At 36.5% G+C, this 20332-nt stretch overlaps 1 long non-coding RNA gene across 7 annotated transcripts in view; it reads left to right on the top strand.

Moving 5' to 3' along the window:
* The window catches only part of LOC143665306 (uncharacterized), a 174409-nt gene that overhangs the window by 81700 nt on the left and 72377 nt on the right, over positions 1-20332 (top strand). For 4 of the 7 annotated variants that reach the window (XR_013166860.1, XR_013166856.1, XR_013166857.1 and 1 more), the window contains exons 4-5: positions 11682-11810; positions 15219-15290. This is a non-coding gene — a long non-coding RNA (uncharacterized LOC143665306). The remainder of the gene's footprint in view (positions 1-11681; positions 11811-15218; positions 15291-20332) is intronic. The other 3 variants (XR_013166859.1, XR_013166858.1, XR_013166861.1) reach the window with 2 other exon arrangements.

The following is a 20332-nucleotide window of genomic DNA, read 5'->3' as shown; positions in this document are numbered from 1 at the left end:
CTTAGGCAAATATTATGAAATGGGTCAGGTTGAACAATGGGAATTTATAGCTCACAATTTTGAAACTAAAAAAAGTTCAAATCTAGGCACCATCAAGGCAATACTTCCTTCCCAAAGACTGGTGTTACAGGGCTGGTTGCCGTGATTCTTGGCCCTTGTCTCCTCTGTCACCTGGCAATGCACACAGTGCCGTCTCCTGGATCTCCATTATTTCTGGGTTCTGATCATTTCAGATTCTGACTGCTCCTTCTGTGGCTTTCTCTCTCTGTCTGAATTTCATTCTCTTCTGAAGGGCTTGTGTAATAAGATTGAGATCCATAATGATTGAAGTGGGGCACACCTTACTGAAGTAACCTCATCAAAAGTTCATAATTATACTGGGTGCATACCCACAGGAATGGATTACATTTAACAACATGTTTTTCTTGGGAACATACAACTCTAACCACCACAAACCACCTGCTGTACCCCCCAAAGCCATGGTCTTTCTACATACAAACACCCATACCATCAAAACATCCCAAAAGCCTTAACTCAATTCAGTAGCAGTACTAAGTACAAAGTCTCACCACAATCTGATTTGGGTGTGATGTCCTCTCTGCGGACCTGCAAAACCTAGAGAACAAGTTATCCACTTCTAATATACAATGGATACAACGGAGGGACAGACATAGAATAAACATTCCAATTCCAATAAGGAGAAATTGGGAGGAAAACAAAGGTCACAGATCCAAAACAATTCCAAAACCCAGTAGGGCAAGCTGCAATAGATTTTAAGGTCTGTGAGTCATCTATAGAATGATATTATATCCTCTGGGCCTGGTGAAGTTTCATCCCTACTTTTTCCAAGTGCTATCTCCAACACTGGGGTAAAGGCTCCCCCCCTCTCCCAACATCAGGTTGGCAGCCAGACTCTCTGCAAACAGGGGCATTAATCCCACCCTCCTCAGGCACTGAGATGGTGGTCAGATTCTCCATAATTGCAGTGGCATAGATCCCACACTTTCCAAATACTGAAGTGGCAGCCAGGCCATCTATGAATGATGGGGCACAGGCCCCCAGATCTCTGAACATTAGGATTGCAGCATTCTTTCTGAATAATGAAGAGGAAGGCCTGCTCTCCACAAGCCCTAGGGTAGACTCAACATTTACACACATATGAATGTGCTACTCTCTTGGCCTGAGGAGGTATCTTTGGACCAGACTTCAGTTTCCATAGGTTTGCCCTTAAAGCCATTCGTCCCTCAATTTGTCCCTTCTCTGTCCACTTTTATCCAAGTTGGCAATGATTCTGCACATACAAATCTAACAGAAAAAAAAACTTGTAATTTTAATGTAGTTAACTAGGGTCCAAATTACCATACAGTAGGACTTTCCACAGATTCTTCCTATATTACTGCATTTCCAATCACAACTTCTGTAGAAATTGCTGACTGGTTCCACGATCTGATAAACCCTCCTACGGCGCTCTATTCTCTGGGAACTCACTTTCCAGAAGCTCAGAAATTTTCAAACCAGCAATTTCTTCTTTCTTTGTGCCCATGAGTTCAGTTCTCAGCCTATAGCTTTTTTCTTGCATTTTACTATACGCTGCAAGGAGAAACCAGGCTGCACTTTCCATACTTACCTTAGAAATCTCCTCAGTTAAATAGTTAAGGTCATCACTCTCAAGTTCTTCCTACCATCTGATATCAGAACTCAGTTTTGCCAAGTTCTCAGTCACTTTAAAACGAGAATTGTCTTTCCTCCAGTTTCCAGTAACACATTTATCAGCTCCATTTAAAGCCTCATAAGAAGGAACTTCAGCATTCAAATTTCTACCAACAATTTCTTCAAAACCATTTAGGCCTTACTATCGAGCACCTCCAAATTCTTCCAGCCTCTACCCATTACAGAACTCCAAAGATTTTTTCACATTTTTTTTTTCCCCATGGGCAAGCACTGGGAATCGAACCCGGGTTCTCGGGCATGGCAGGCAAGCACTCTTACCTGCTGAGCCATCGTGGCCCGCTCTTTTCACATTTTTGGTATCGGCATGGGGGAAGCATCCCACTCTCCTGGTCACAAAATCTGTTTTGGTTTCCTAGCACACTCATGGAAGTTTCATGAAATAGTTAGGATGAAGCAAGGGGAATTTATTAGCTTATGATTTTGAGACTAAGAAAGTTCAATTCAAGATATAAATAATCACAATTTCTTCCTGAAGACTGACGTTCTGGGGCTGGCTGCTGGTGATTCCTGGCTCCCTGCCACATGGCAAAGCACGTAGTGACTTTGCAAGTCTCTTCTCTTCCGGATTTCATTGATGGCAGATTCTTGCTTCCTCTGGCTTCGACTCTCTGCGTCTGAACTTCATTCTGTTTATAAAGGACTCCAGTAATAATATTAAGACCCATTCTGATGGGGCTGGGCCACACCTGAAATGAATTAACCTCATGAAAAGGTCCTGCACACAAGGGGTTCACACCTACAGAATGGATTAAGTTTAAGAATATGTTTTTCTGGGGTATATACAGCTTCAAATTTCCCCAAGGATGGAATATTTCCGAATTTATTCTATGAGTACACTATCACCTTCACACCGAAGCCAGATTAAAAAAAAAAAAAAACACACACACACACAAGAAAGAAAATTATTGGCCAATATATCTTGTGAGTACAGATTCAAAAAATATCCACAAAATACTAGGAAAATGAATCCATGTGCACATTAAAACAATTATAAGCTATGATAAAGTGGCAAAATACAGCCCTCTTTCCTGATAAAAAACACTTAGAAAAGAATGAATAGAAGGAAACTTTCTCAAAATGACAAAGGACATGCATGAAAACTTACAGTTGGCATCACATTCAATGATGAAAGTTTGACAGCTTTCCCTCTAAATCAGGAACAAAACAAGGATAGCCACTGTCACCACTGTTATTCATCAATGAAATAACTGGAAATCTTTGCAAGAGCAAATAGGAAATAAATAGATGGACTGGGCACAGGGGATAAAAAAGAAAAAGAAAAGACGTAAAAGGCATACAAATTGGAAAGAAAGAAATAAAATTTTGACCAGTTGTAGATGACATAATCCTATATAGAGAGAAGCCTGAAATATCCACAACAAACCTCCAAGAGCTAATAATTAAATTCACCAAGGCAGAGGGATAAGATCAATGCCCCCACATCAGTAGTGGTTTTATATACAATGGACAATCAGAAGAAGAAATCGAGAAAAAAAATTCCATTCACAGTAGAAACAAAAAGAATAAATATCTAGGAATAAATTTAACCAAGGATATAAAGAATTTTATGCAGAAAGGAATTGTATGCAGAATATACAAAACTTTGACAAAAGAAATCAAAGAAGACCTAAATGAAAGGAAGGATGTGGTTTGGCTCCTGGTGCCTGCCCATGCCAAAAAAAAAAAAAAAAAAGACAAGAAAGACACGTCATGTTCATGAATTAAAAGAATGAATATTGTTAAGCTGTTAATTCCAGGAAGGATGGTAGAGGTTGGAGAAGGACTCCACAATGCTGAAATGAAGAAAGAAAAAATTAGGTAGGAAACTTCTGTCCCAATCCTGCCATTCCCTTCCCTCCCCCTCACTCAGTACCACACAGCTTGGGAGTTGCTCAAAGGCAAGGACTGGGATTCCTCCCATCTCCTGCCAGGGACACAGACTATACCGCCACTCACAACAGTGAATTACAACCCAATGCATATCCACAGAGATCCTGGGTAGAACACAAGCCATTGAGGAATGCAGTATACAAAAGGGCCCCCAGAGGGGGAAAAACAGGACAGAGAGAGAGAGAGAGTACAGTAAAATGATGGTTACCAAGCGGTGCACTCTGTTCAATCTACTTCTTGTTGACTAGACCACCTAAAGGAAAACAGACTCTTCTGGAGTGACCCACTTTTTGAATAGACCCTATTTGGCTTCCTGGGGCAGCATGCACTAACAGGCAAAAAAAAAAAAAAAAAAAAAAAAGCAGAGACAGAAGAGCCTCATAGAGAAAAGGAAAAAGGAAAGGGTGTTAAACTGAACTGCTGTAAGACAGGTGATTCCCAGTAATGAAAACTGTAAGTAAAAAAATGGGGTACAAAATGAGAGGAAAGAACTTAAACAAATCATAGGAGCTTGGGATAAAATTATGCACAAAAACAAAAAGAAAAGATCAAAATTCCCAGAGAAGGAACACAAGAAATAAAGCTTTATCCTGGAGGTGAAATAATTACAAAAAAAAAGTGCAATCTTAACGATTGTACCATATATTCAGGGAAAGAATCAGATGCAGAAGAGCTATGAAAATCTGATCAGTTAAACTTGGACTTGTATAAAGGCCCAGAATAAATTAGACCAAGTATCAAAGAAGAGCCTTAACACAAAGTCAGTCAACAAAAGATCCTATACAAGAGGGAAAACATGGCCTTTAGAGTTCCACTCATCAAGATAATCAAATGCCTAGACATCAGCAAAAAATGGCAAACTATACTAAGAAACAGGAAAGTATGGCTCAGTCAAGAGAACAATCAAAACTCCTGAGGAGAAAAAGAATTTGGAAAAACAATGTCCAAGCAAACATCCTAGATCAATTCGGGGAGATGAAGGAAAATATGGATAAAGAGACAAAGGATATTAAGAAGACAATGTGTGAACACAAAGAAGAATGTGAAAGTATTAAAAGAAATATAACAGAAATTATGGCAAGGAAAAGCACAACAGTAGAGATTAAAATACACTGGAGGCACAAACAGCTGAATGAAACAGGCAGAGGAATGAATCAGTAAACTAGAAGACAGAACAACAGAAATCATAGAAGAACAGATAGATAGAAGAATAAAAAAAATTGAGTAGTTTCTCAGGGGTTTGAGTGACATTGTGAAGTGCACAACAATATGTCTTGCTGGTACCCCAGGAGGGAAAGAGGAGGGAACATGGGCAGGAAGAATGTTTGAGAAAATAATGGCTGAGGATTTCTCAACTCTTAAAAGAGATATAAATATACATGCCCAAGAAGTACAACATATTCCAAACAGGAAAATACAAATTGATCAACACCAAGACACATACTAATCAGTGTGTCAAATGCCAGAGATAAAAAGAATTCTGAAAGCAGCAAGAGAAAAAGTGATTCGTCATATACAAGAGTTCTTCAAAAAGATTAAGGACCTAGCTCTCATCAGAAACCATGGAAGTGAGGAGGGGGTGGTGTGATATATTTAAGGTACTGAAAGAGAAAAACTGCCAGCCAAAATTCTTTGTCCAGCAAGACTGCCCTTCAAAAATGAGGGAGAATATAAAGTACTCACAGATAAACAGAAACGGAGTTTGTCAGCAAAAACCCTCTATTGAAGAATAACTAGAGTTAGTTCTGCAGGTTGGAAGGAAAAGACAATAGACAATGGCTTAGAGTAGTGTGAAGACATGAAGATTATTAGTAAGGGTAACTAAAAGGGTACATGAAAAACTCAATTGTACTATATCTTGGATTTACAACTCTACTCTTTGATTCCTCTGAGAGTGGGGATACAGTTGAACAAGAAAAAGGCATATTTCCTTGTATTAGTCAGGGTTCTCTGGGGATACAGAACCAACAGGAAACATCCATAAATATTATGAGCTCTTAATACGAATTGTCTCACATGACTATGGGGATGCACAGGTTCAGATTCCATAGGGCAGGCAGCAAGCTGAGAACTCAATGAATTCTCCAGAAGCTGGCTGGCTGAAGTAGTGATGGAAATTCTCTCTTTTGACTGCTGAAATCACATTTCTCCTTGTCGCTTTCATTGTTGAAGGCAATCTCCTCAGGTGATTGTAGGTATCATCATCATGGATCCAATTCAACTTGCAGACAATGTAAGCCTGTGAAATGTCCTCACAGTGCAATCACGCCAGTACTTGCTTAAATAAACAACTGGCCACCATCATCTGGGCCAAGTTGGCACATGAACTAAACTATTACAGTCCATTCCTTGTCAACTTGGTTGTCGTGCATATCACCTTAAACCATAATTGATCTCTGAATACAGAACAATAACAGCCATATTCTTGCCTAACATCACTCAACCATCCTACATACAACTGAAAATGCACTAACTCTCTCAAGAGTACAGTGCAAGTCCTTGGGTAATAATCACTTGTAAATGTAATATCCTATACCTTAAATAATGAGACATGGAATAAGACAGGGAAGAAAACAAAGATACTTGTATGTATATATATATACATACAGCAAACCAAGGAAGAAATATTCCTAATCATTACAGTTCTCATTTCTGAGGTGGCAATGTCTTGTGAGGCTGGAGTAATGTTCTTCAGGTAACTGGTGACCATGTATGCTCAAATTTGAGTACACTCACTATTACCCTTAGTGATATCCTCTGGGAACTTTTTTACTCCTGTTCCTGTAACCTTAAGCTCTGCTGGTCTACAGGTCTTAGTTCCAACAGGAGGAGCGCTTCCATCAGGAGATGCAACAATGGATTTCATTGAACTAGAAGTTAAGACTGCTGCCTAGTCACTTTTGGATCCTCATGTCTCTGAATAAATAGGCAAATAAGGGGTGATTGATCCATTGATCCTGGCAAACAAGGGAAAATAGGTCTGCACCTACACAAAGGAGATAAAGAAGAGTTTGCCTGGAATGCAGATGATAAATTGGACTCTGAAATAATTAATGTCAATATTATGAATCTTCTTTGCACTTTGTGGTATATTTTTATAGGCACTAAATTAGTGTCCTTCCCCCCATATCACTCAGCCTCAAAGCAGGCAAGACCTTCTCAAACAATTTCTATCTGGATAAACAGACTTTCTAAATATGTCTCAACTTCCTTCACTTACTCAAGTGAGGGCTGATTTTCATAGTCCAAGGCATGATCCCATTCCTAGCATGTGCCAAATGGCATGATCCCATTCCTAGCATGTGCCAAATGGATGTGTCTCAGCTGCATTGAGAGGCACTAGTCCTAAAACCTGACATAGTCTCTGACTCAGTAAAGCATACAAAAAGATTTTACTATCCAGCATGCATTGCCACCAAGTGTCTTGCCTCCTCTGGTATAAGAAAGATTCTTTTGTAACTGGCAATGTCTCATTATTAAATACTTGCTCCCAGTGTTCAGCAACTCTCTGTCTTGCTAGTTTCTGGCAGTTTCAAACATTGAAGAGATGTAGAAAGCCACTGATAAATAGAGATCAGTTTTCCAGGCATCCCGAAAACAACACTTGTGACCAAATTTTGTTGTGGAAAGGAACTGGGTCATTAAAACAAGATGCAGATGCTGGACACTGGAATAGACTATCAAGGCTATTCTCTTTAATCAGACAAATTCCTGTATCAATAGGTGAGACCTAGCTTATTTGGGTTCATTTATTTATTGATATGTTTACTAGCTTATGTGATTCATATAAATAGTGCCATTGATTTAATAATTAGGGTTAACTCCTCCCATAATTTGACAATAGTTTAGCTAAAGTGTTTATGCTTAGATTGCTTGATTTCATTTTTTTCTTTCTTTTATGGATTTTAGTGACAAATTGAGGAAAACTAAGCTTGCTACTCAGGATTAATTTTAAGCTATGATTAATTCTAAGCCATGACTAAAATGCATAAAATTCTAAAACTAAAAATTCTTAGTTCTATAATTTGTGAGTTTGTTTACAGAATTCACAGGTAAACAATGAATGTTCATTGGAAATAGAAAAAGGCTTTTAGTTTTTAATTGGAGAGTGGGAAAATGCATATTATAATAATAAATCAACACGAAAGCCAAGCATTCTTTCAAGTCAATCTATCAAAATTTATATTTTTGGTATCTGCCATTGTAAGGAGATTTTAAAAATTGTAAAAATAGGGATTAGAGCCTTAAGGAATTTATACCTTTGCAAAGACGAAGCTAGCAAACTTTGGAATATGAATACTCTATGTGCAAATTAGCCACTTGGGCAGTCCAGGCACTGAAGAAATTCATAAGATGACAAAATCAATGAGAAAACTCTGTCTGAATGAGGGAAACAGTAAGAGAAGAACAAATTCAATTTGAATGAATGAAGGCTAAGAAGTTTAGCTTGCTCTTCCCCAAGACTACTTATTTCACAGTGTAGTAATGAAAAACAAAGCACTTTAAAAACTAAATATTCCCCCCTTATTTGGTTACTTTAGCATCACAGATGCATATTTCCAAGGATTTCATGCAACCCATAGTAACATGGAAAATTAACTCTCTAATTTTGATACAAGAATACAATGAACATGATAATTGACAAATTATTTTTGAAACTCAAATAATCTAGTTGATCTGAATAAATTTCAAAATGGTTATCATTAATAATTAACACCTATATTAATTTGCCACATATGGTTCTGCTCAAAAAAAATTGCAGAGTCTTTAGCCCTTCTCCTAAGAACTCACTGTGATAAGATAAGTCGCTGTTCACTTGGCAGAACTGCTGTCAGACATCTTCCCATATTGGATTCCCTGCTTATAACAACCATTGTTCATATATTTTCTGGTATCAAAAGTAAATATGGGGTGGGCCACAGTAGCTCAGCAGGCAGAGTTCTCGCCTACCATGCCAGAGACCCGGGTTCAATTCCTGGTGCCTGCTCATGCGAAAAAAAAGTAAATATGTGGATGTGGAAAAATCTAGAAAATTATTGAAACAATGACCCCAAATTCTCACATCTAGCAGTAGCTAAAGTGCTTAATTTGGTGTCCTTACCCAGCTTTATTTTCTCCCCTATTTTCCCATGTCATTTGACATTTAACTGAAGATTTATCAAATAAAACTTCCTTTAATAGTATCTCTTAGATTGCAATTTTTAAAATGCATGTGCCATACATTTGATGTCAGTTGTTATTTGGGGCATCCATCTCACAAATATTACAAAATAACTTTTAAAAAATTATAGTACATACATTTAACAAACTGAAAAATACTACAAAATAATCTTACCAACCATAAGACTGACTATCTCAGCACCTATAAAGGAACTTAGAAATTATTGTAACAGTTTCCCTTATATAAACCTGATCAAAATTTTTGCTTCTTCTTAAATGCTACTATTTCCTCTTCCATTCAGTTTCATCTATTTAATATAGCCTCTGAAGATTCTTTAGTTAATGTGTATTTGAAGTTTCATTCTACTCACAATGAACTGTGCTGAAAAGTATCATCAAGCCTTTAGCATTGAAAGAAATCAATCTACTGATGGTAAATGGTCTGTGGTCTCACAGGGATAGACTCATCTGTTAAAACTTTAAAGCCATACAAATCAAATATCCTGTCCTTTTGCAGAGTGCTTTATGTGGTATTAATGTATTTTAACCCACATGACACTACCATTTTCTACTCTTGTATGATGCACACACACACACCCAAAAGCAACATATCTTAAAAGTGCTGTGAAATGACCATTTCAGTTAATTCAGATTTTTCTTTCACTAATCATAATGGCCGAATGCTGAGACACTGATCAAGGACTGAACAGTGATTTCATTGTTTTTGTTTGTTTGTTTGATTGTTTACTTTTGCTATCATGGACACAATTAACTGAATGTGTGCCACAATTCTCAAAATCTTAATAACAGATTTGACAGGGTCTTTAAAACAGCATCTGAAAGTGTCTGCAGTAATTTCAAAAGAAATGAAACGTATCTAAACCTTCTCCATTCCATCTACAATTTTTTAAAGCATACAAATATGTGAATATTATGTGTTTGGGGCTGCAAGTTTACAAAAATTATCTTATTAAAATATTTGCATTTCACAATTGTATTAACAAGGGAGCTATAATGTTCTCACTTTGTAACAAAAATTAGAATTATGGAGACATTTCTAACATCTCCCTACAGATATAAAACACCCAATTTTCATGGAAATTTTACATCAAATTTAACAAATGAATGCATACATTTTAAAAAATAGTAGTTTGTTTCTAATCTCAATATGAATAAACCAGAAATTACCACTAAAGATTTATATTTTCAAAACCATACTTAATCACCAAACCTAATTGCAACTCAATGACTTTTGAGCACTTGTGCCATAAAAGCAACAGAAGCCCAGTGTCACTGAGTAGCTTTTCCATGTGGCCATAAAACAAGTAAAACCCAAAACAAATAGCAGTAACTTTAAAATGTACTGCAAATTAAGTTAGCCAAAGAGATAATCTTTACCAAGCTACTAAGAATAATTATTTTCCTAAGACATATTAATCACCACACCAGATATTAAAGACACATTTATTTAGCTTGTTCCATCACATATTACTTTGAAAAAGAAAAATAAACCAAATATTTTTTGAACTCACCAATTTATGGTGTACTTTGTTTTTAAGAGTTCCCTGAAAGATAAGTAAAATTTGAGTCAGCATAGTTCATAAATTTTCTAGGAAACCATATAATATTGCAGGTGGTCATTGAAGATAAACTCCAGAATTTTTCAGCATTAAAAATCTTTTCAGGTCGGGCCACAGTGGCTCAGCAAGCAGAGTTCTTGCCTGCCATGCCAGAGACCCAGGTTTGATTCTCGGTGCCTGCCTATGTAAAAAAAAAAAAAAAAAAAAAAATCTTTTCAGCAAACCAAAACATGAAAGTCTATACATATTTTCTCCTCCACTTTGAAGCATAATAAATACTGAGAGCTTTCTTGACAATTTATACACACTCATGCACACACACACACTCACACTCACGCAAATTATTCCTTTTGCAATAATGTTAATAATGTTAACTATTGTTTTAGCTTAGCTTTGTTTTGTTTTCTCTTTCCAAGTTGTGCTGGTTTGAAAGGATGTATGTACCCTATGAAAAGCCATGTTTTAATCCTAATATCATTTTGTAAAGGCAGCATTTTTTCTAATCCCTATTCATTATTGTATGTTTGAAATTGTAATTAGATCATCTCCCTGGAGACGTGATTTAATCAAGAGTGGTTGTTAAACTGGATTAGGTAGAGGCGTGTCTCCACTCATTTGAGTGAGTCTTGATTAGTTTCTGGAGTCCTATAAAAGAGGAAACATCTTGGAAAATGAAAGAGATTCAGAGATAGCAGAGAATGCTGTAGCACCATGAAGCCAGTGCTTTGAAGATGAAGAAGGAAAATGCCTCCCTGGGGATCTTCATGAAGCAGGAAGCCAGGAGAGAAAGCTAGCAGATGATGCTGTGTTCACCATGTGCCCCTCCAGATTAGAGAGAAGCCCTGACTGTGTTCACCATGCGCCTTCTCACTTGAGAGAGAAACCCTGAACTTCATTGGCCTTCTTGAACCAAGGTATCTTTCCCTGGATGCCTTTGATTGGACATTTCTACAGAGTTGTTTTAACTGGGACATTTTCACAGCCTTAGAACAGTAAACTAGCAACCTATTAAATTCCCTTTTTTAAAAGCCGTTCTGTTCCTGGTCTATTGCATTCTGGCAGTTCACAAACTAGAACACAAATTATGCTACAAGGCTTTTGAAGAGTAATGGTCTCTCATTGGGAATCATTTGTACTAAGTAAACCTCTGAAAGTCAAGAAAGACCTGAAAAAAATTAACTCAAATATCAAAAATCTTGGAATTGTGTCCTCTTCCTCACACTGGTTGTTCTGAAGTTACAAATCCAGTTTGTAGCACATCTCTAGGAACTGCACCTTAAATTCATCATTCATGAATGAATTTTTTTGCTCTAATTTAAGGTTGTTCTCACCAATAGAAGCTAATGTGATTTGATCCTGGCTTAGACTGATATGGAGAGTTTACTCAGGTGATACAGGGAAGAATGGCTAAACTCCGTGTGGGTCTGAACTAAGAAACAAGAAGATCCAGTGAGTCCATTAATGAACACTTTGATAATTAATGTTAATTTGTTCCATTATTGTAATATATGAATCTATCCACTTCCTTTCAAATTTTATAGTGAGTATAGATAGTTAATAGATAGGTAGATGAGAGGTGATAAATAGATAAATGTTTATAGATAAGCAATTGAAGTAAAAAGAGAAGAAATGAAACCATAAGTGAGTTATAAAGGAAAATCTGCCTATCAATAATTAAGAAGCATGGTGGTATGTGATGTAGAATAAATAATGTGTGCCACATTTTGTAAAATATAAAATACTTCAGAATGAGGGAGTGGTTATCCAGAGCACAAGACTATGAAGCTAAGATATTCCATGACATCCATATATCATGGATATATGATATATATATATATATATATATATATATATATGCATATATATGTGATCCTTTTTGCATTTCAATATAAAAGCATTTACTGTACAGACATTATTTTTCAGTTTGGGTAATAAAAATGGTGATTTAAAACATTAAACAGCATTTCTAACTGTGCCTTGTAGCTCATGAGGAACATTGAATGAATGCCAGCATGCCAACCAATCACAATGAGCTGAACTTTGAACAGCTCTTAAGAATATATATAATGAATAACAGATTTTAGCTTATTCACGGTTCTAGAATTTTTTCCAAACCTTTCTTTAAAACATGAAAATTGCCTTTAGTCTCCTTATTTTACAACTACAACCATTCCAGCATGGCAATGCTGGAGTATCACTTAGTATGTGGTTGTCCAAACTAAAACAAGCTGCTCAAAAAGAACACAAAGCCACGACTATGGGATATAGTCTCCTCCATGCATTAATCATTAAAAGATTCCCATTCAAAAGAAATTTATTTCTGTCCCAAAGTAAGTTGTTCATTTTTCCAATTGTTTTTTATCTTATAGACTTGTGAATGCCAAGAAAACAAAAATAACTCAGTCTCTCCATCAATATAATCCTTACTGACATTAAAGCAAATGTTTACTTAGAAACCATAAATGTTAGAGCATAAAACAAACAAACAATTAATCAATCCACTAATTCTACAAAGATATTGAACAGCTATAATTGCCAGAATGTATCGTAGGTGTTGAGAACACACAATAAACACATCAGCAAAGTCCCTGTCCTCAGGGCGCAAATAGTTTAGTTTCAGAAATACAAAATAGACACGTTAACCCATAACAATTTTTACTCTCTGAAATGTAGTATCTGATATGAAGAAAAATCAGGGTAAAGGAAAAGAGAAAGAAGGATGGAAAGAAAGAGCTATTTTAGAAAAGCTATTAAAAAAGTTATACCAGAGGTGATATTTGAATGGAAATTGTAATAAAGTAAGCCAGACCAGAAAAGTTGAGCGTGCAGGTAATCAGAAGGAGAATCACAAACACAAACTCTCTGATCCAGTAGTAATCTTGAAAAATTATTCTTAACTTGCATTTTTAAATGCTTAACATGTAAACATAAATCTCTCATTTTTGAACCTTCTAAGGAGGGGATTCATTAACATGCAGCACCATTGTCCCAAAATTAGTATGTGGGATTTTCACTCAGCAGGGAAAAGATAAGATTAATTTGATAGCCCTTGGAAATGTAGAGGAAATTAGCCACTAAACAGAAGAAGAGTGCTTACTCTGTACAAAAATCAAGTAAAATAAACTTTATTTATAATTCACTGCAATATCTAGAAATGTAAATTTACCGGTTAAATTAATAGCATAGCTTGAAGTTATGAACACTAGAAAAGCATAATCTTAATCCATCCCCGTGAGTGTGAACATTGTCATAGGACCTTTTTATGAGATTATTTCAGTTACAATGAGGCCCAACTTAATCAAGATAGGTCTTAATCTCGTTTTGAGAATCTTTTATAAGCAAGATGAAACTCATGCACATAGAGAGAAAGCCATGGGAAGAACCTAAAAGTCAAGAGAATAAATAGAAGCCAAGAGAAGCTACCATATGGATTGCCATGTGACAGGAAAACCAAGGATTTAGTATCACTGACAGCCAGGTCCACCACACGCCAGCCTCCAGGAGACAGCATCACTTTGATGATGCCTTGATTTGGGACACTTCCTAGTCTCAAAACCATTAGTTAGTAAATTCCTGTTTGTCTTAGTCTGGGGCTATGTTCCGCAGAAAAACATTTTCTTAAACATACTCCATTTCTGTTCATGTAAACCCATTGTAAATAAGATCATTTGGTGAGGTTGCTTTAGGTAAAGTGTAGCCCAAATGAATCAGGATGTACCTTGATCCTATTACTGGCATCCTTTACATACAGAAAGAAATTCAGATAGAGAGAAAATTGTGAGAAGCAAGAAGCTGAATATCAAGGAACATGGAATACAAGAGAGAGAACAAGAAATACCTCATTTGTTTTGCCATGTGACAAGTTAGACAGCCCCAGAACACCATTTGGGAAGAAATATGCCTTCCTGATGCCTCAGTTTTGGAATTCTCCCAGCCTTAAACCATTAGCCAATAAATTTCGATTGTTTAAGTCAGCCCATTGCATGGCATTTGCTTGAGCAGCTGAGAAAACGTGAACACCACCGTAAAAGAAGAGAGCAAATGAAACAAGGTTCTTTATTTACTAAGAATTTAATTAGTAGATTTAAATTTTTCATGTATTTGAATCTGATAATTCTCATTCTAGGAAACTAATCTAAAAATATAATAAATAAATAAATCAGGAAATGCTTTATAACAAGTATTATTTTCATAGTCAAATAATTAACACTCACAATGGCTAATATTAGACACATTGGTAAGTAAATTATGGTGAAGCCATGGTAGCAATTATTATGATGCCATTAAATATAGCATTTTCCCACATTATAATTATCTTTAATTAACAATACCACAGCCTTCATCTTAGGTAGCTGAAACATGTTATGAGGGTGACATCATCAAAATGGTGTTGTAAGACATTACCTGAAAAAGCCTCCCCATACATTCAGTGAATTAAAGGACAAATCTCACTTGTTTAGATCTATGGATGGTGGTAGAGACTGAAGAAGGACTCTGCAAGGGCTAAATCAAAAAAAAAAAGAAAACTGTCAGGTAGGAAATTTCCATCCAGACCCACTGGTCCATTCCTCTCCCCCTCGTTTATTCCTTGGGAGCTTGGGAGTCCCTCAGAGGCAGCAGCCCAGGTCCCTACACTGCAGACACTGCACACAGATTATATCATGACTTACATCAGTGAGTTAGAACTCCATGCATGTACAGGCACAGGGATCACAGTTTGCAGATGCCCAAGGCATAACACAAGCTGCTGGGGAGTGCTGCATACAAAAGAACCCCTAGAAAGGGGGAGGGAGAGACCATGGTAGGACTGTTGACAAGAACTATTGTGCTCTCATTCATTCCAGTTTCTTTTGGCAGGACCAAGTGAATGCAAAACAGAATTTTCTGGACTGATCATCTTTCTGGATTGACCCCCTCTAGCTCCCTGAGGTGAGAGACCCTAATGAAGATGAAACCAGAGACCAAAAAAGAAAACCTCCCAGAAATTTAAAAAAGGAGGAAGGGAGGGTTAATCTAAACTTCATAAGATAGGACAGATCCTAATAATTAAAAGACTAAAGAAACAGATTTGGTACCAAAGAAGTGGGATGCTGCTGCAGTTTGCAAACACCAGACATGTTGGACCAGGTTTCTGGATGGATAAGGGGAAAATTTTGGAGGAACTGTGATGAGAATGATGGAGAAGTCCTGAAGTGCTTGAAGAGACTGTTGGTATAAATGGTACCACTGCCAATCTGGACAAAGGGGGCCACAAAAGGAACAAACTGGAGTTTGCAGAGTGAGAACCATGGAAGCTCCGGTCTGAAGCCAAGAAACCTTGGCCAGGAGAGTGGACCCATCCATATACATGGAGAGGGTGAGTTTGCCCAGAAGGCAGAAGATGAGTCTCCCACCTCATTGCAGTGGAAGAGTTGTGCTGCCTCAGGTCTTGGAAAAGGTACAGCATGTGAGTTGGGAACTGGGGAGAGCCTGGCTGCCACCACATGGAGGGGTTGAGCATGTGCCCTGGAAATGGCAGAGAGCCCAGTTGTGGCCCTGATGCCTGGAGAGGGTGGAGCCGAGACAAAGGTGGTCTCCTCAATGTCCCCCAAGGTTGATTCATAAAGAGGCAGGCCACTGCATAGGCCCTTGGAAAGGATGGGACTGCCACTTTCTAAAACTGAAGGATAAATGACATTTGGCATTTGAAATTCAATGGTGTTTGCCCTGCAGGTTTTCAAAATTGTTTGGGTCTTGTGATTCCTGTATTCCTTCCAATTTCTCCTTATGGAAATGAAAACCTGTATCCTGTGAATGTCCTTCTTTGCATATTGTCACCAGATAACTTGTTTTGAGATTCATAGGTCCACAGCTAGAAGATAATTTTTACACTTTAATATTGTTTAAGGTGATGCATGTAGTTGCCAAGTTGACAAGGACATGTTGTAGTTAGATTCAGGTGTCAACTTGGCTAGGTGAAGGTGTCTAGTTCTATCGCTATGGACAGGAGCCAATGGCATGTGAACCTCATCTGTTGCTGATTGCATCTGCAGTTGGCTAGGAGGCATGCCTGCTGCAATGAAAGATATCTGATTTAATTGGCTGGTGCTTAAATGAGAAAGGTCAATGTAGCACAGCCCAAGCAGCTCAGCATACCTTATCTCAGCACTCACAGCTCAGCCCAGGCCTTTGGAGATGCAGAAAGGAATCACCCCAGGGAAAGTTGTTGTAACCTAGTGGCCTGGAGAGAAGGCCAGCAGAGATCGCCCTGTGCTTTCCCATGTAAGAAAGAACCTCAGTTGAAAGTTAACCTCCTTTCCTCTGAAGAACTATACATTAACTAAATAAATTGAAGACCAATTCATCTCTGGTGTGTTGCATTCTGGCAGCTAACAAACTAGAACACCAGTCAAAATTCCAGCAGCTTATTTTTGAAAATGGAAAACCCAATTATCAAATTTATTTTGAAGAGCAAGTGGCCCCAAATAGTCAAAACTATATTTAAAATGAAGAATTAAATTGGAAGATCCACTTCCTGGCTTTAAAGCTTATTACACAGCTACAGAGGCCAAACCTATGGTGCTGGCCCAAGGATTAACATTAAAACTAATGGAATAGAATTAAAGAGTTCAGAAATAGACCCTCACATCTTTGGCCAATTGATTTTTGACAAGGCTGCCAAGTCAACCCAATTGGGAAAGAATAGTTTCCTCAACAAGTGGTTCTGGGAGAACCGGCCATCCATATGCAAAAGAGCGAAGGAGGAGTGTGTAAGTGTAGTTCAGTGGTAGAATTCTTATCTGCCATGCAGGAGACCCAGATTCGATTTCCAGCCCATGCACTTCCCAAAAACAAACAAGCAAATGAAAGAGAGACCAAACAAAAATTCAACAAATGGTGTTACAATAATGGGATACTCATATGCAAAAAGAATGAAACGTGACCCCCACCATACAGCATACAAAAGAAAAAAAAGTGAAGGAGGACGTCTACCTGATACCAAGTATAAAAATTAAGAATGGTTCAAACATCTACATATGAGAACCAGTACTATAAAACTCTGAGAAGAAAATCTAGGGAAGTGTTTTCAAAATATTTTGCTAGACAACAGCTTCTTAACTTTATGACCAGAGAACAAGCAATAAAAGAAAAAAATCAATAAATGGGTCTTCTTCAAAACTTAAAACCTTTGTTTATCAAAGGACTCTGTCACAGAAGTGTAAAGATAACCTACTCAATGTGAGAAAATATCTGTAAGTCACATATCTGATATGAGTTTACTATACAATATATATAAAGAAATCCTATAAATCAACAGTGAAAAGACAACCCAATTTAAAAACCGACAAAAGAATTGAATAGACATTGCACCAAAAAAGAAATACAAATAGCTAAAAAGCACATGAAAAGATGCTCAACATCACTGGACATTAGGGAAATGCAAATCAAAACCAAAATGAGCTATCATTTCACCCCTGCTAGAATGACTCTATAAAATAAAAGTACAAGTGTTGGATATGATGTGGAGAATTTGGAACACTCATTCATTAGAGGGAATGTAAAGTGGTGTACCTGCTGTGGAAGACAGTTTATCAATTTTCGATGAAGCTAGGTATATAATTACCATATGACCTGGCAATCTGGCTACTAGGTCTATATATCCAGAAGAATTGAAGGCAGGGACTCAAGTATTTGCATACTGATGTTCATAGTGACATTATTCACAAGTGCCAGAAAATGAAGTTATCCTGAGTATCCATCAACCAATGAATGAATAAACAAAATGTGTTATATATATATACAATGGAAAATTATTCAGCCATAAAAAGGAATGAAGTCCTGATGCATGCCACAACATGCACTAACTTTGAAAACATTATACTGATTGAAAGAAGTCATACATAAAAGAACAAGCATTGTATGATCTTGCTGATATGAACTAACTATAATAAACAAACTCATATTGTCAGAATCTAGAATATGGGTTACAAGGGGGTAGATTGGGAGCAGAGAATGGGGAGCTGATGCTTAATTTATACAGAATTTCTATGTAAGTTGATTCTAAGTGTTTGGAAATGGATGGTGGTAATGGTCACCCATTATTGTGAGTGTAATTATTGGTGTTGAATTATGTATGTAGATATGGTTGGAGGGGAAAGTTTTGAGTCATATGTATTACTAGAATGAATATTAGAAGATAATAAAACATGGGACTGGATAACACGGTGAGCCCTGCTTTGGATGATGGACTGGGTTTAATAGTATAAGAATGTTCTTTCCTGAATTATAAAAAATGTATGACACATACAAGGTGATAATAATAAGGTGGGTGGTTTAATGGAAAAAATAAATATAATGTAAACTATGGATGATAGTTAATAGCACTATTTTTTTCCACATGGGCAGGCACTGGGAAATGAATTCATAGTACTATTTTAATAATTTTTCATCAATTGTAATAAAGATATCACACTAATGCAAAGTGACAACAACTGATGTATATATGGGAACGTTGTATTTTTTACATGAGTTTTCTGTAAACCTACATCTTCTCTAATTATAACAATAGTAGGATATATTTCACAGGCCTTTGTATTGGGTGTTTTAAACGAGGTATTCTGTGTAAGTTGCTTCACATGTGCCTAGAACATAGAATCTCTCAATAGATGATGACTACAACTGTTAAAAAAATAGTACAATTATGCCAAAATGCTATCATCAGTTGTAACAAATGTTCCATACCAATGCAAAGTGTTGATGGTGAGATGGTGTAAGGGACTCTTATATTTTATGCATGAATGTTCTGCAAATCCATACTTTCTTTAATAATTTTTTTTTTAATTCCCAAGTGAGGGACATTTTACAAAATAACTGACCAGTATTTCTCAGAATTGTCAAAAGCAAGGAAAGCTTGAGAAACTGTCATGCCTAGAAAAGTGAGCCCAAGTATACCTGATGACTACATGCATTGTGGTATTCTGAATGAGACCCTGGAGCAGAAAAGAGATGGTAGAGAAAAAATAAGGTACTCTGAATGACAGATAGACTTTTTAGCTATCTGTCACATTGATCATATACCAAAAGTGCATTAATAATGTATCAATATTGGTTTATTGATTGTAACAAGTATAGCATACTAATGCAAGTTGTGAGTAATAAAGGAAACAAAGGTATTACTTTTATAACAAAACTAATAAAGTTATGGGGTTAAAAACATGTTACAAATGGTATGTAATATCTGATTTCTATTTTCTAATAAAAATGATGCCTGGATAAATCATATCACCTAAAATAGATAAACTGTTTTAATCATAATATACAAAAATGCTCTTACAAATTGATAAAGGCAGCTAATATAATAAACTAAATGAACAAACCAAATGAAATGAAATTAAAGAACATAATCTAAATGAAATAAATAAAATAAATGAACAAACAATTCTAAAACAGAAATGAAAATTAAACAAAGAAAAATCTGCTTCTTTACGGTTTAGTATAAAAGTAGAGCAAACATGACATGCTCATTTTCATTAGACTTCAAAAAAATTTAATAACGTGAGAAGGAATGCAGAGAAAAGGGCCCTCTCACATATTGTTGGTGAGATTTAAAAAAAATATTTAGTAATATGCTTTCGATGCACTTACATTTTTATTTCATCATCCCACTTTTGAAACTCTGTCACATTGAAATAAATATATCAGCATATCTGTACAATGACATTTATTACAACATTGTCTGATTGGTCATAAATAAGGAAAGGATAAAATACATTAAGGATAGCATACGTACTATTTAATATCCTGCACCAATATAAAGTACTTTAGAGCCGCATGTGTATCAATATAGATGTAAGCCTTTGGTGCATTATTACAACAAAAAAATGCAGATAAATATATAATCCATGTTCATAATAAATAAAGAAAAATATTTGAAAAACTCAAGGTGCAAAGTGTAGCAGAATGATAATACATATTATTGCTTTAACTGGAAA

The sequence above is a fragment of the Tamandua tetradactyla genome, chromosome 21 (assembly GCF_023851605.1).
Source record: "Tamandua tetradactyla isolate mTamTet1 chromosome 21, mTamTet1.pri, whole genome shotgun sequence".
Lineage (NCBI taxonomy): Eukaryota > Metazoa > Chordata > Mammalia > Pilosa > Myrmecophagidae > Tamandua > Tamandua tetradactyla.
The sequence above is the reverse complement of the archived record's forward strand: the minus strand, read 5'-3'. Positions and strand labels throughout refer to the sequence as shown.